Source organism: Suncus etruscus, chromosome 2, assembly GCF_024139225.1.
Source record: "Suncus etruscus isolate mSunEtr1 chromosome 2, mSunEtr1.pri.cur, whole genome shotgun sequence".
NCBI classification, from domain to species: domain Eukaryota; kingdom Metazoa; phylum Chordata; class Mammalia; order Eulipotyphla; family Soricidae; genus Suncus; species Suncus etruscus.
Genome location: NC_064849.1, coordinates 132,093,319 through 132,106,601, shown reverse-complemented (window position 1 = coordinate 132,106,601; position 13,283 = coordinate 132,093,319). Strand labels below are relative to the sequence as shown.

The 13,283-nt window shown below is 37.9% G+C and overlaps 1 protein-coding gene and 1 non-coding gene across 2 annotated transcripts in view; one reads left to right on the top strand and one right to left on the bottom strand.

Annotated features, from left to right (window-relative positions):
• The window catches only part of CERT1 (ceramide transporter 1), a 101,190-nt gene that overhangs the window by 26,018 nt on the left and 61,889 nt on the right, over positions 1-13,283 (top strand). The window lies entirely within an intron of this gene.
• On the bottom strand, positions 5,648-5,776 carry LOC126002733 (small nucleolar RNA SNORA51). The gene has a single exon (XR_007493391.1). It is a non-coding gene; the product is annotated as a small nucleolar RNA SNORA51 (small nucleolar RNA).

Here is a 13,283-nt window from a genome sequence, read left to right as displayed (position 1 = left end):
CCTTACCTCTTGCGCCACCGCCCGGCCCCGCCAGGAGTAATTTCTGATCACAGAGCCAGGAATAACCCCTGAGCACTGCCAGCTATGACCCCTCACCCCAAGAAAAAATCTTAGTGCATTGGAACCAAATTAATATGAATTCAGAAATTGTGGTCTTTGCCATATATATGTGTGTGTGTGTATGTGTGTGTGTGTGTGTGTGCTCTTGAGCCATTATATGTTCACATAACATTAAAAAAATAGGTGATATAAGTAGGTTACTTATCAGAGTTGTTACATATTTTATTATATGTGACATATTAGAAAAAGAAAGGGCTTTGGATACAACATTACATTTGTTAAATTACACCATTTTTTTTTTCTGGATGAAAAGTGCTATATTTGGTGAGAGTAGCTAAATGTGCATATAATGACCTATTTTTGGTATTTAATCAGGGTCAACGTTACCAATGATTAAGGATGTGCTATTATGTGGAACTAAGTTCTTTTTAACTGAGATGACTCTTACATACTTATACTAGTTGATTTGGATTATGGGACCAGTTTTTTTGTTTCAATTAAGAATAGTCCATTTTTCTCTACATATATTGATACTGAATTAGTTTATAGTTGCAATGTCAATGTTATATAGTACATATAATGAATAGGTTTCTAAGTAAATAATCTGTTATAAAAATTTTCTTGTGTTTTAAGAACTCTCAGATTCTTTTACTTCGCAGCTTTCAAATATAAGTTATATTTGTTTTGTTTTGTTTTTGGACCACATTTGGTGGCGCTCAAGGGTTACTTCTGGCTCTACTTCTCTGCTAAGAAATTGCAGGCTTCTTCGGAAACCCGGGATTGAAACCTTGTTGGCCATGTGCAAGGCAAATGCCCTATCTGCTATGCTATCTATCCAGACCTATATAATTTTTAAGTTGAGAAATAATTAGGTAGCGAAGAGATAGTGCAGTGGGTAAGGCACTTGGCCTTGCTTATAGACAACCGGTTTCAATATCCAACATCCATGTAGTACCTTGCACACTACCAGGTGTGACCTTCAAAACAAAACGAGAAACCCAATGCCTTAATGTTGTGTTTTTGATGTTTAAGCACTAGTTTTTGGAGTCAGACTAATTAATAGCTAATTAACAGCTTTTTGTCCTTGTTGAATTATACAAAGGAAGTGCAGTATGTATGTTCCTTTCTATTCCCAAAACCTTCACATTGTTGCCCTGAAAAAATAACAAGCAAGTAAAAATATCTTAGTTAAGATTACCAGAAGCCTTGTACTTCAGAAATGACCAGGATTCACTCGTTCTAACTCAGTTTAATTTAGTCTCTTCCTGATTGTGCCACCTCTCCTAGACAGGATACTAGGAACTGATTCCCTCTTTTTCTCTTCTGATTCTACCAGGTGGGCATTTTATTGCCTTCTTGTGCTGTTAGACCTTTATTAGCTTTTATACGTTAGGATTTTGTATTTCTTTTTTTTTTTTTTTTTTTTTGGTTTTTGGTTTTTGGTTTTTGGGTCACACCCACCAGTGCTCCAGGGGTTACTTCTGGCTCTGTGCTCAGAAATCACTTCTGGCAAGGCTCAGGGGACTATTTGGGATGCCGTGATTCGAACTGTCATCCTTCTGCATGCAAGGCAAACATCCTACTTCCATGCTATCTCTCTGGCTCCATATATTTTGTATTTCTTACTAGAATCTTAGACAAAAACAAAATAAGTACTTTTTATTGATTGGTTGATTGATTGACTGGTTTTTGGGCTACACACAGCGGCACTTAGGGGTTACTCTAGGCTCTGCATTCAGAAATTGCCCCTGGCAGGCTGGAGGACTTTATGGGGATTCTGGGAATTGAACCAGGTCCCTCCCGGGTTGACTACATGCGAGGCAAATGTCCTACCACTGTGCTATCTCTCTGGCCCCCAAAATAAGTACTTTTTAAGGACAAGATTTGATGGTTTTTTTTCCCTTCACCATAGCTTATCTCATGCTGTCTTAAAGTCAAATAAGATAGTGCTTCTGAAAGTTGTTTGAAAACTAAAAGCTGTATTTTGAAAAAAATTGGATGAAAAGAAACTTAGTGTTACGGAGGAGGGAAATTCTCTTAAGCAGTTCTGGAGGCACGGGGACCCTTCTCTGCAATTCCCAGCCAATTAGACCAGTTCTCAGGAGACAGACGGGTGATTCAGTGAAGTAGTTCATGGTTGTGGTGCTGCATAGACGCTGGCAATGCTCAGGTCATACAGGGCCACGGCTGGAGTGACTCAAGGGACCTCAAGGGACCCAGCAGTACTCAGTGACCACATGGTGCTAGAGATCAGACTGGGTTGACTGTATACAAACCATAGACTTTACACTATAGTATCTATCCAACCCCAATTTTTAATTTTATCACTTGTTTATATTTTGCAGTGCTCGTGGTCAAACACATGTGAAGCATGCGCTCCACCACTGAGCCATATTCCAGGTTCCCAAACTGTTTTGGGGAGGCAAATGGGCTTTGGGACACACCTGGCAGAGCTCAGGGCTCTGCTTCTGGCTCTTTTTCTGTGTCTTCCTAGAAATCATTTCTGCCTGACTTGGGGGACCATATAGAAGCCAGATATTGAACTCAGCTTGGCAATGAGCAAGGAAAGTGCCTTAACCAACTGTACTATACCTCTGATCCCAAACTGTTATTTATATAGTAAAGTTATGTCTGTATATTAACAAAGTGCCTCTCTAAGCATTTTCTGCATTAACAGTTTATAAAAGAATTTGATAAACTGTTGGTGATGTTTCTGATAAAGAATCATAATTATAAAGAATCAGAGTTTTTTTTTATTATAGGGATAGGACTTCGATAGTATATTTAGTTCTATACACAAAATTGTTTAGTTATACCTCTTAAATTTCATAGTGATACATATTTTAAGGACCTCAGAAATGAAATTACAGAATTAGTCCTAGAATTTTTGGGCCACACCCGGTAACGCTCAGGGGTTACTCCTGGCTATGCCCTCCGAAGTCGCTCCTGGCTTGGGGGACCACGGTCTGTCCTAGGCTAGTGCTGGCAAGGCAGATACCTTACCTCTAGCGCCACCACGCCGGCCCCGGCAACATAAATTTTTACATTGATTTTTAGCCTATACTTTAAGCGATATTTTGTTTAGATCAATTAATCAGAACCAATTTTCTATAGATATTTGATCATAATGAGTGATGGATGGAGGAAGATGAAATCAGAATTCCTTTTTTCATTTAGGAATTTTATATTTTGAGGGAAGTGCAAATCTGATAGCTACTAAACTAGTTAGGATATTTTCTTTTAATAAAATAAATATTACTAGTTCAAATATTTAAGAGCAGATACATAAGTTCAAATATTTAAGATCCTAAATGAACTTTAATCAAAAAAAAGGATTTTATTATGACCTTAGATGTTTCTGTTACTAATATCAGTAAGATAGTTCCTGTTGGTAGTAGTTAGTTGCTAACTTGCTGTAATCCATCATGATTAGTAGAAAATTAGTACCTAAATATGAATAATGTCATACTATAGAAAACTTTTTCTCTATCACTTTCAATCATTAAACATCTTCTTATATATATATATATATTTTTAATTTTATTTAAACACCGTGATTACAAACAAGACTGTAGTTAGGCTTCAATCACCAAAAGAGCAACCCCTTCACCAGTGCAACATTCCCTGAACCAATGCCCCCATCTCCCTCCTCCCACACCCCCGGCCTGTATTCGAAACAGGCATTTTACTTAACATTAACATTGTCATGGTAGTTGTTAGTGTATTATTTCTCTAACTGCACTCACCCCTTTTTGAGGTGAGTTTCATATTGTGAGCTGGTCCTTCCGGCCCTCATTTCTGGGCATTATCACAATAATGTCTTTTAATTTTTATTCTTAAAACCCATAGATAAGCAGGACTATTCTGTGTGTGTCTCTTTCCCTCTGATTTATTTCCTCAACAAAATAGTTTCCATGTCCATCTATGTATAGGAAAATTTTATGACTTCTTGTCTCCTGATGGCTGCATAATATTCCATTATATATATGTACCGTTTCTTTAGCCATTCATCTGTTGAAGGGCATCTGGGTTGTTTCCAGATTCTGGCTAATGTAAATATTGCTGCAATGAATATAGGTATGAGGAAGAGATTTTTGTATTGGATTTTTGTGTTCCTAGGATATATCCCTAGGAGTGGTATAGCTGGATGATATGGGAGCCCAATTTCCAGGTTTTTGAAGGGCTGGGCTAGACGGCATTCTCACCAGCAGTGAATGAGAGTTCCTTTCTCCCCACATCCCCACCAGCACTTATGTTTTTGTTCTTTGTGATGTGTGCCAGTCTCTGTGGCATGAGATGGTACCTCATTGTTGTTTTGATTCGCATCTCTCTGATAATTAGTAATGTGGAACATTTTTTCATGTACCTTTGGTCATTTGTATTTCTTTGAGAAATTGTTCATTTCTTCTCCCCACTTTTTGATGGGGTTAGTTGTTTTTTTCTTGTTAAGTTCTATCAGTAATGTGTATATCTTAGATATACAAATTAGATATACCCTTTTCTGACAGGTATTGGGTGAATAGTTTCTCCCATTCTGTGGGTGGCTTTTGTATCCTAGGCACTATTTCCTTTGAGGTGCTGAAGCTTCTCAGCTTAATATAACTCCATTTATTTAACTCTGTTTCCACTTATATGGAGAGTGCTGTTTCCACTTTGAAGATACTTTTAGTCTTGATATTATGGAGCGTTTTACCTATGTGTTGTTTAATATAACTTATGGTTTCAGGTCTGATATCCAGGTCCTTAATTTTTCTTAAAACCCATAGATAAGTGAGACTATTTTATCTATCTCTCTCCCTCTGATATTTCAACTCAGCATAATCATTTGGTTTTCTTAATGTTCTGGAACAAAAATAATTTAGTTGTCAAAGACTTTGTTTTTGTAACAGTCACCTGAGCTTACATCTGCACCTTTTACTTCCATATGTTGCTTAAGTAATCTTGGAAAATGGAAATGAAGTTCAGTGACTTATAGAAAACATGTCCATATTCTTATATCTAAGAAAGCATCTTTAACTTCTACCAAGATGATAAAGAGAAATTGGAGGGTTTTTATATTAAAATAGTGAAGAATATATTTAAGTAGTTAATCATTATTAATTATGTAGACAATTGAGAAAAAAGTAACATTTTATGTCAGAATGGAAAAACTCACACATCACTATAAAAATTTCACACAGTTCTATTTAAAAAAAAAAAAAGCCATAGACTTGAACTGTTGAGGATATCCAAATGAATAGAAAGCACATGGCACAACAAACTGTCATTAGAAAATGGAAATTTAAAACCAATGAGGGGGTAGTAAATTATACCTTGTTTTTGTTTTGTTAGTTCACGTATGTGTGTATGTATATGTGTGTGTGTTCCAAACTGCTAAAGCTAAGCATAGTTGTCTATGCAGATTAGATAAATATTGAAAATGTTGAATTTGGACGAGTTCTCAAGTATTAATGCCATATACAGTTTTTTAATTAGGACAGGGTGTACAGAGTAAACCATTCTATCTTTATGAAAGGGAATACTGCCAGGAATCCAAGAAAATTTAGAATGCCTTACATACACAGAAAGTCAGACCTATATATATATTTTTTGTCCCCCAATTTACAATACAGACCAGGCAAAGAGCCTGGGTTGTGGTGTATATGGTGTGCATTTACTGTACCTCCTCTTTCTATACAGTGTAAAGAACACACCTGTGGTTGTGTTCTATCATAACAAAATGTGACTGAATGAGGGAAGTAGAAAGCCTGTCTAGAGTACAGGCCGGTGTGGGGTGGGGAGGAAGGACACTTGGGATATTGGTGATGGGAATGTTACACTGGTGAAGGATTTATATGTATATATACTTATATATATATATATATAAATCAAAAAGAAAAGTAAAGATAAGGCCTCCCAATTCTTACCACAGACCTATATATTTAAGTCTGAGAATTACAACACTTAATTTATTGTTCTGTTGCCTTTTCCAACTTTTTGTGCAGCTCAGTTCTGTAAGGGCTCTCCTGCCAGTATTCAACTTCTAGAAAAAAAGGTTTGTAGCAGGGTTGCCTCAAGAATTAATAATTCAAGACACTCATATGGTAGAAAAACACAGAGATGGGTGGCTTCAAGCCTAGTGGCCCAGAGCCTGACAAACCGACCTCTTTATTGACCAACTCAATCCATAACAGGGGAGGGGAGAATCCAGTGACAGCAAAAGTACCTATTGCTTAGCAAAGCCATAGGCCATTTGCCTTCCACAGGTCCAAAACAGGAAGGATCCAGGATCAATCCCCGGCATCACATATGGTCCCTGGAGCCTTCCAGGACTGATTTCTGAGTGCAGAGCCAAGAGTAACCCCTGAGTGCTGCCCGGTATGATCACCCCCCAAAAAATAAATAAAAAAGTACCTATCACCCACTAACACAGATGGTCCTTTTACATGTAAAAATGGGCAGGTGAAAAGGAAGAAGGAAACTGGTTAAATCTTTGTTGTTGGTAAAATGGTGTAATCCAATAAGTTTCCTTGGATAGGTCTTTTCTGTCACAACTCCTGTTCATAATAACAATCCTACTTTTGCCTTCTCATCCTACTTTTTGTTTTCTTCCTCATAACTTTTTCCTGTTGACTTTATTTTATCTTCAGCTTCTGCTAACTGCCCTCATTTAACATTTCCCAAAAGTAGGGGCTGGAGAGATAGATAGTACAGTAGCTAACCTTGTTTTGTATGAGATTGACCTGGGCAAAATCCCCATTCCCGAAAAGAGGTAAAGTGATATGCATGATACCCTTTCAGTAACAACATTGCAAACAGAGCCTAAAAGGAAAAACAAAAGGGAGAGGAAGAAGAAAAATGACTGCTATAGTGGTAGACCACAAATAGCTTTGTAACTGTATATCTCATAGTAATTCAATTTAAATGTTTTTAAACAATTTAAAAACCTGGGCTTGAGAGATAGCATAGCAGTATGGCATTCACCTTGCATGCAGCCTCCCCAGGAGGGACCCAGTTCCATACCTACCATCCATATGGTCCCACAGCCTGCCAGGGGTGATTTCTGAGTGCAGAGCCATGAGTAACCCCTGAGTACTGCTGTGTGTGGCCCAACAACCAATTAATCAAGTAATAAATAAAGTTAAAAAAATTTTTAAAGATCTCTAGCACCTCTTTGGTTCTGTGAGTGCTCAGAGCCAGGAGTAAGTAAGTCCTGAACACGGCTGGATATAACTTCAAAACAAACAACAAAACCAGTTCCCAAGGTAAATGTCTTAAGAAAATCTGATGGTTTTTTTCTTGTCAGGTTACTTTGAAATAACCAGCCTCAGTCTATTTACAATTGTATTTTACTCTGTTTGATTTTGGTTAATTTGTTTTTTTGGTCCATACCTGGCAGTACTCAGGGGTTACTTCTGCCTCACTTGGGAATTACTCCTGGCAGTACTCATGAAACCATGGAATGCTGGGGATCGAACCCAGTTTGACCTTGCATAAGGCAAAAGCTCTACCAACTGTACTATCACTCTGGTGATAATTGAATATTTATTTTTGCTTTAAAGTTAGTAGGTAATACTAACAGTTAATACAATATTAATGTTCTGAAATGCATTAGATCAGGGGTCTCAAACTCAATTTACCTGGGGGTCGCAGGAGGCAAAGTCTGGGTGATCCTTGAGTGCAAAGTCAGTAGTAAGCCTTGAACATTGGGGGGTATGACCCAAACAACTAAAACAAAACAAAACAAAGATTCCTCTAGGGCAGGGCCACAAAATGTTGTACGGAGGGCCGCAAACGGCCTGTGCGCCGCGAGTTTGAGACCCCTGCATTAGATAATTTGTGTTGTTTACCTGATTTCTTGTTTTGTTTGATTTTGTTATGGGCCACACACAGCAGCTGTGTGTGCTCAGGGGACCATATGGATGCCAAGGATTGAAACCGGGTCAGCCATGTGATGTGCAAGGCAAAATGCCATACCCACTGTACTATCACTCTGGCCATTGATTTTTTTTGTTTTGTTTTTGGGGCCACACCTGTTTGATGCTCAGGGCTAAGATGCTCCTGGCTAAGCACTCAGAAATTGCCCCTGGCTTGGGGGACCATATGGGACGACAGGGGATTGAACCGCGGTCCTTCCTTGGCTAGCGCTTGCAAGGCAGACACCTTACCTCTAGCGCCACCTCACTGGCCCCTGATTTTTATTTTTATTATGTTTACCATATACTGCTACTAACAGATTAATTTCTCTAGCTACTTAGATCTCATTCTTACTCACCTGTGGGTTTTGTTTGTTTTGTTGGTTGATTGAACATTTTGTTTTATTTTGTTTTGTTTTTTAGGCCATACCCCGTGGTGATCAGGTTATTCAGAAATCACTCCTGGCAGGCTCTGGGGACCATATGGGATGCCAGGGATTGACTGATTTGGTAGCATGCAATGCAAATATACTACCTACTGTGCTATCACTCTGGCTCCCTTAACTTGTGTTTTGCTTAAAATACATTAATTTGGGGGCTGGAGTGATGGTGCAAGTGGTAGGGCATTTGCCTTGCATGCGCTAACCTAGGACAGACTGCAGTTCAATTCCCCCAGCATCCCATATGGTCCCCAAACCAGGAGCAGTTTATGAGCACATAGCCAGGAGTAACCCCTGAGCATCACGGGCATGGCCCAAAAAGCAAAAAAATATTAATTTTGATAAGATAAAAAGTTACACTAGAGTAAAATAATTATTCTGCATTCTAACTATAGAAATATTAAAGAAAATGAAGATATATCTTTTATAAAAAACTTTATTTTCATTTTTGCTTAGTTAGGAAAGATTTCTGATGCACTGGGACAGATGGGATTCTGCTTAATTATATCTAAATTTGATATGGAAAAGTAATGGTAGGCGGCAAAACTTACACATATTAACAGCGTTGAAAACTTCCCTAATTTTACTTAGTGGACATTAGCTTAGAGACCAAGCATGCTTTGTATGTAGGATTCCTGGATTGGTTCCTGTTACCATATGGTCCCCAAGCGTAACTGAGAGTGATATCTCAAACATAACTGATAGTATATACCAAGTCATGTTGGGTATGGCTTCAAATCAAATAATACTACCAAGTAAAATTACCTAAAATTTCTTTTTCATCAAATAAGTTTAGTCACTGACTATATTATGTTATCTTCAAATAGTAATTGTTTAACTTTTGGGGAGGGTTGAGCCACTACCTGGCAGGCTCAGGGGAATATGGGAATGTGGGGATCAAACCTGGGTTGACCATGTGCAAACCAAGCTCCCTACCCACTATTCTGTTCCTCCTGTTCCTTAACTTATTTTCTGATTTAAATTTCTTTAATTTCTTGCCTTATTGCTATGGCTAAAACTTCTAATATTATGTTACTAATAGAATAGTAATGGTGAAAGTAAATGTCTTAGCCTTGTTAGCTCTGGATTCATTAAATAGGGCTTTTAATATATTGAAGTGTGTTCCTTCTGTCATGATTTTGCTATGGTTGTATTTTTTTATTTTTGTTTTAAATCATGAACGGTTGTTTACTCTTGGCAAAAGCTTTCTCTATGATTTAAATTTTATCTTTGCTTTTGTAATGGTTTTTTTTTGTTTGTTTTTTTGTTTTGTTTTGTCTTTGGGTCACAGGGCAGTGCTCAGGGGTTACTTCTGGCTCTACACGGCTCTACACTCAGAAATCGCTCCTGGCAGGCTTGGGTTTTTGTAATGTTTTTATTGATTTTTTTGTTTGTTTGTTTTGGTTTGGGGCCACACCCTGGCGGTGTGTTACTCAGGTGTTACTCCTGGCTGCACTCAGAAATCGCCCTGGCTGGCTGGGGGACCATATGGGATGCTGGGAATCCACTAGGTTTGCTACATGAAAGGCAAACACCCTACCAATGCATTATTTCTCCGCCCCCTGCTAGCTTTGTGTCTTTATATGAAATGTATCACCATGGTTAATTTGTGTATATTGAACCATCTTTTCACCCTAGAATGATTTCCATTTGGTCATGGTACATCATCATTTTGTAATTTGTCTTTAAGTTCGTCTATGTAATTCTCCACCTATGTAATTTTACTATTATGGCTTGCTAACATGTTTTTTAGTTCCTTCAGTTCCATTTGTATGGATTCTCACATCTTCTGAAAGAGTTCTTCTTTGAGTTAGTTGAATTGTTCATCTGTAGATTTCTTAATTTCGCAGGTTAGTGACTCCTTGATTTCTATTGCTAAACCATTCAGGCATTTGGGTGGTCTTGGAGATTTTTCCAAGATTTCTCTTCATATCCCCACAGTAGATGTCTTCTTTAGTTTCTCCATTGATCTTTGCATTTAATGGTTTGGAGTGCTGGAGAATCAGAGTATTTCAAAAAGTAATCTATTAAAAATTTTTCTAAAAAGTAATTTATTGAATTATTTGTATGAAATGTGACACAAAAGAAATGATAGATTCAATCTGCCAGGAAGTCTTTGATATAAATTGAAATGACTTTGCCTGGACACACTAGCTTCTGCGTGGTTTGGAAAAAGGAGGAATATGAGGAGGAGGGAAGGCTGGAAAGGAGGTCCCTTTTGAGCTTGGTGAAGGGAATTAGGATGGGAGCCTCCCTGTTCCCGCCCAGCCATAGGCCTGACAAAGAATCAGCAATGATATTGGGACCTGGAAAGAGGCTGGGGAAAGACCCCAAAACACAGCCCCGCTTGTGTTTGATGGATGGGATTAAGATGCCAGGTTCCCTAGTCCCTCCCCGACTCAACCCTGGCTGGTGTCAAAGGGCAGATGAACAGTAATGGTATTGGAACCCATAAGGCTGAGGGAAGCTACATCATCATTTTGCCGTATAGTTTGCTAAATTTTTATTTAGTTTTGCGTCTATATGCATTAGGGACATCTATTTGTAGGGTTTCCTTTATTAGTAATGTTTCTGTCTGACTCGGTGTTAGGATAATGTCCTCAGAAACTATGTGTCTTTCATTTTTGTTTCCGTTGTGTTTTGTAGCTCTGCTATATGTACTGTTTATTCATTAGTTTAGAGTTCTTTTATACTTTACTTTTTCTGAGTTTATTATTGGTTTATCTTTTCATTTTCAATGCTTATCATCCACTGATACATTTCATCGGATACTAATAGAATTGTTTCTTGAAAGTCTACCTTAAGAGTTTAGAATGTTTGAGTGTTTTTTTTTTTTAGATCTTCTTTGTCTTTTATACATACCCGTCCATCGATATAACTGAATTTCTCCATACGTGAGTACCAAGTCTAATCAATTATGGTCTTGTGTTAGCAAATTGACTCAGTGCTAGTGGCTTTGAGATTGTATTGGAGATTTGTGTTCACATGTGCCCATGTAGACATTGTCAGTGTCTTACTGACTTGACCTCTTAATTCAAGGATTCTAGTGTCTATCAGCTTATATGAAATAAAAGTCTGAGCAAGCCGGATAGTGACTAGGAATCATAATCACATGTTGCTTGAGGGTGGCTAAACTTAATATTACATACCCAAATGCCAGAACACTTAAATTGGAACAAGTTTCCAAATCTTAGTCACTTGCTTCCCAGTTCAGTATATGAAAGAATTGCTGGTTGTCCATGAAAGCTGAATGTACATTATAGCCCCATCCATTACACTGTATTTTAGAAGCTTGTAGGTGATTTCTTTCTAGCACCAGCTTAGGGTCTTTGTACCAGTTGTTCCTTTGATACTTCACAGTTTTATATCTCCACCTTGAATTCCACAGCAAAGTTCTATCCTTAAAGGGGGTGAATGAGGTGGGGAGAGACTGCCTAGAGTCAGTAATGTTTTCTGCCTGAATTTCATCAAGCCTATCTTTACTTTTCAAGTTGGCAAGTGTTCTTGTTCCATAGTGGAAAGTCTGGTTCTTAGATCTGGTTCTTAACAGAGATTCTTAACAGGATTTACTGTTTAATTCTGTTTCTGTAGTGAGATCCTGATTGCACACTCAGATTGCTAGCTTGTGCATCCCCTGTACTTTCCATCTGTAGATTGTACACAGATCTTTATTTCACTGCAGCGTTACCAGTTAGTGTTAGTTTCTTAACTGGTGTTTGATTAATAAGTTTTTATGACGTAATTTTTGTAGAAGTGCTATGTAACTGCTACATTTTAAACAGTATTAAAAAGATGCCTGCTTTATTTATATAGTTTTGGGGTCACTCCTTAGGCAGTGCACAGGGGACATTATACGGTACTGGGGATCAAACTAGGTCGACTTTGTAGAAGACAACTCCTTTCCTCCTTTACTATCTCCTCAATCCTCAAAGTCTCTTTTTTTTTTTTTTTTTTTTTTTTAATTTTTATTTTGATCATAATGGTTTACATAGTGTTGACAATAATATTTTAGGTAAATATTTACATAAAATCAGGGGGGATTCCCATCACCAAATTGTCCTCCCTACACCTCCATTTCTGTCCTACCTCCCATTTCCTCTTCCCTCATCCCAGGTCGGCTTGAATATGTGGTCCCCTCTTTATCTAACCCACAACTTAGTAGTCTTGCACCTGTTTGGTCTTGATGCCTCCCTTAGTTCCCCCTCTAACTGGAGGCAGGACTAGCTAGTTCAAGTTGCGTGGTTTTGTTTGAAAAAGAGAAAAGTAATAAACTGGGGTAAGGATCTAATACCCCGAAACTGGGCGGAATCCTTCTAGAGGCTCTCATCATCGATTTGAGAGATGGAGAAAAAGAAGGTGAAACACTCCACCAGTACCAAAAGAAGTGTCAAATATCTAGTGAGGGCTTGAGCTGTATCGATAAGCACCACAAAAAAAAAAAAAAAAAAAACAGGCAAACAAACAAACAACAAAAAGCAAAACAAGCAAAAACAAACAAACAAAAAAAACACACCATGGTCTTGAAATGAGAAACATGGCATAGCACATAACGAAAGAAAAGAAAGGAAGAGAAAATATAAGTATGGTTGGGGACAGTTTCAATAATCACTCCCAAACAGAGAAATCGACCAAAATAGATAGGTGAATAAAAATAATAACAACAATAATAAATGGAGGTAAAAAATATATAGGTAATAACCAAGGTTTTGTGCTTTTTGTATTTTTATTTTTTTCCCTCCTGCCCTGGCACAGTAAATATTGGGGTCATTCGAAAAGGAATTCACTTGGCCTAAGAGATATGGGGTTTCTCCGTCCTTGGAGCATACTGTCATGGGATCAACACTAGACTTTGCTCAGGAGCCTTTACTCTCCCGGTGGTGGTTTTTTT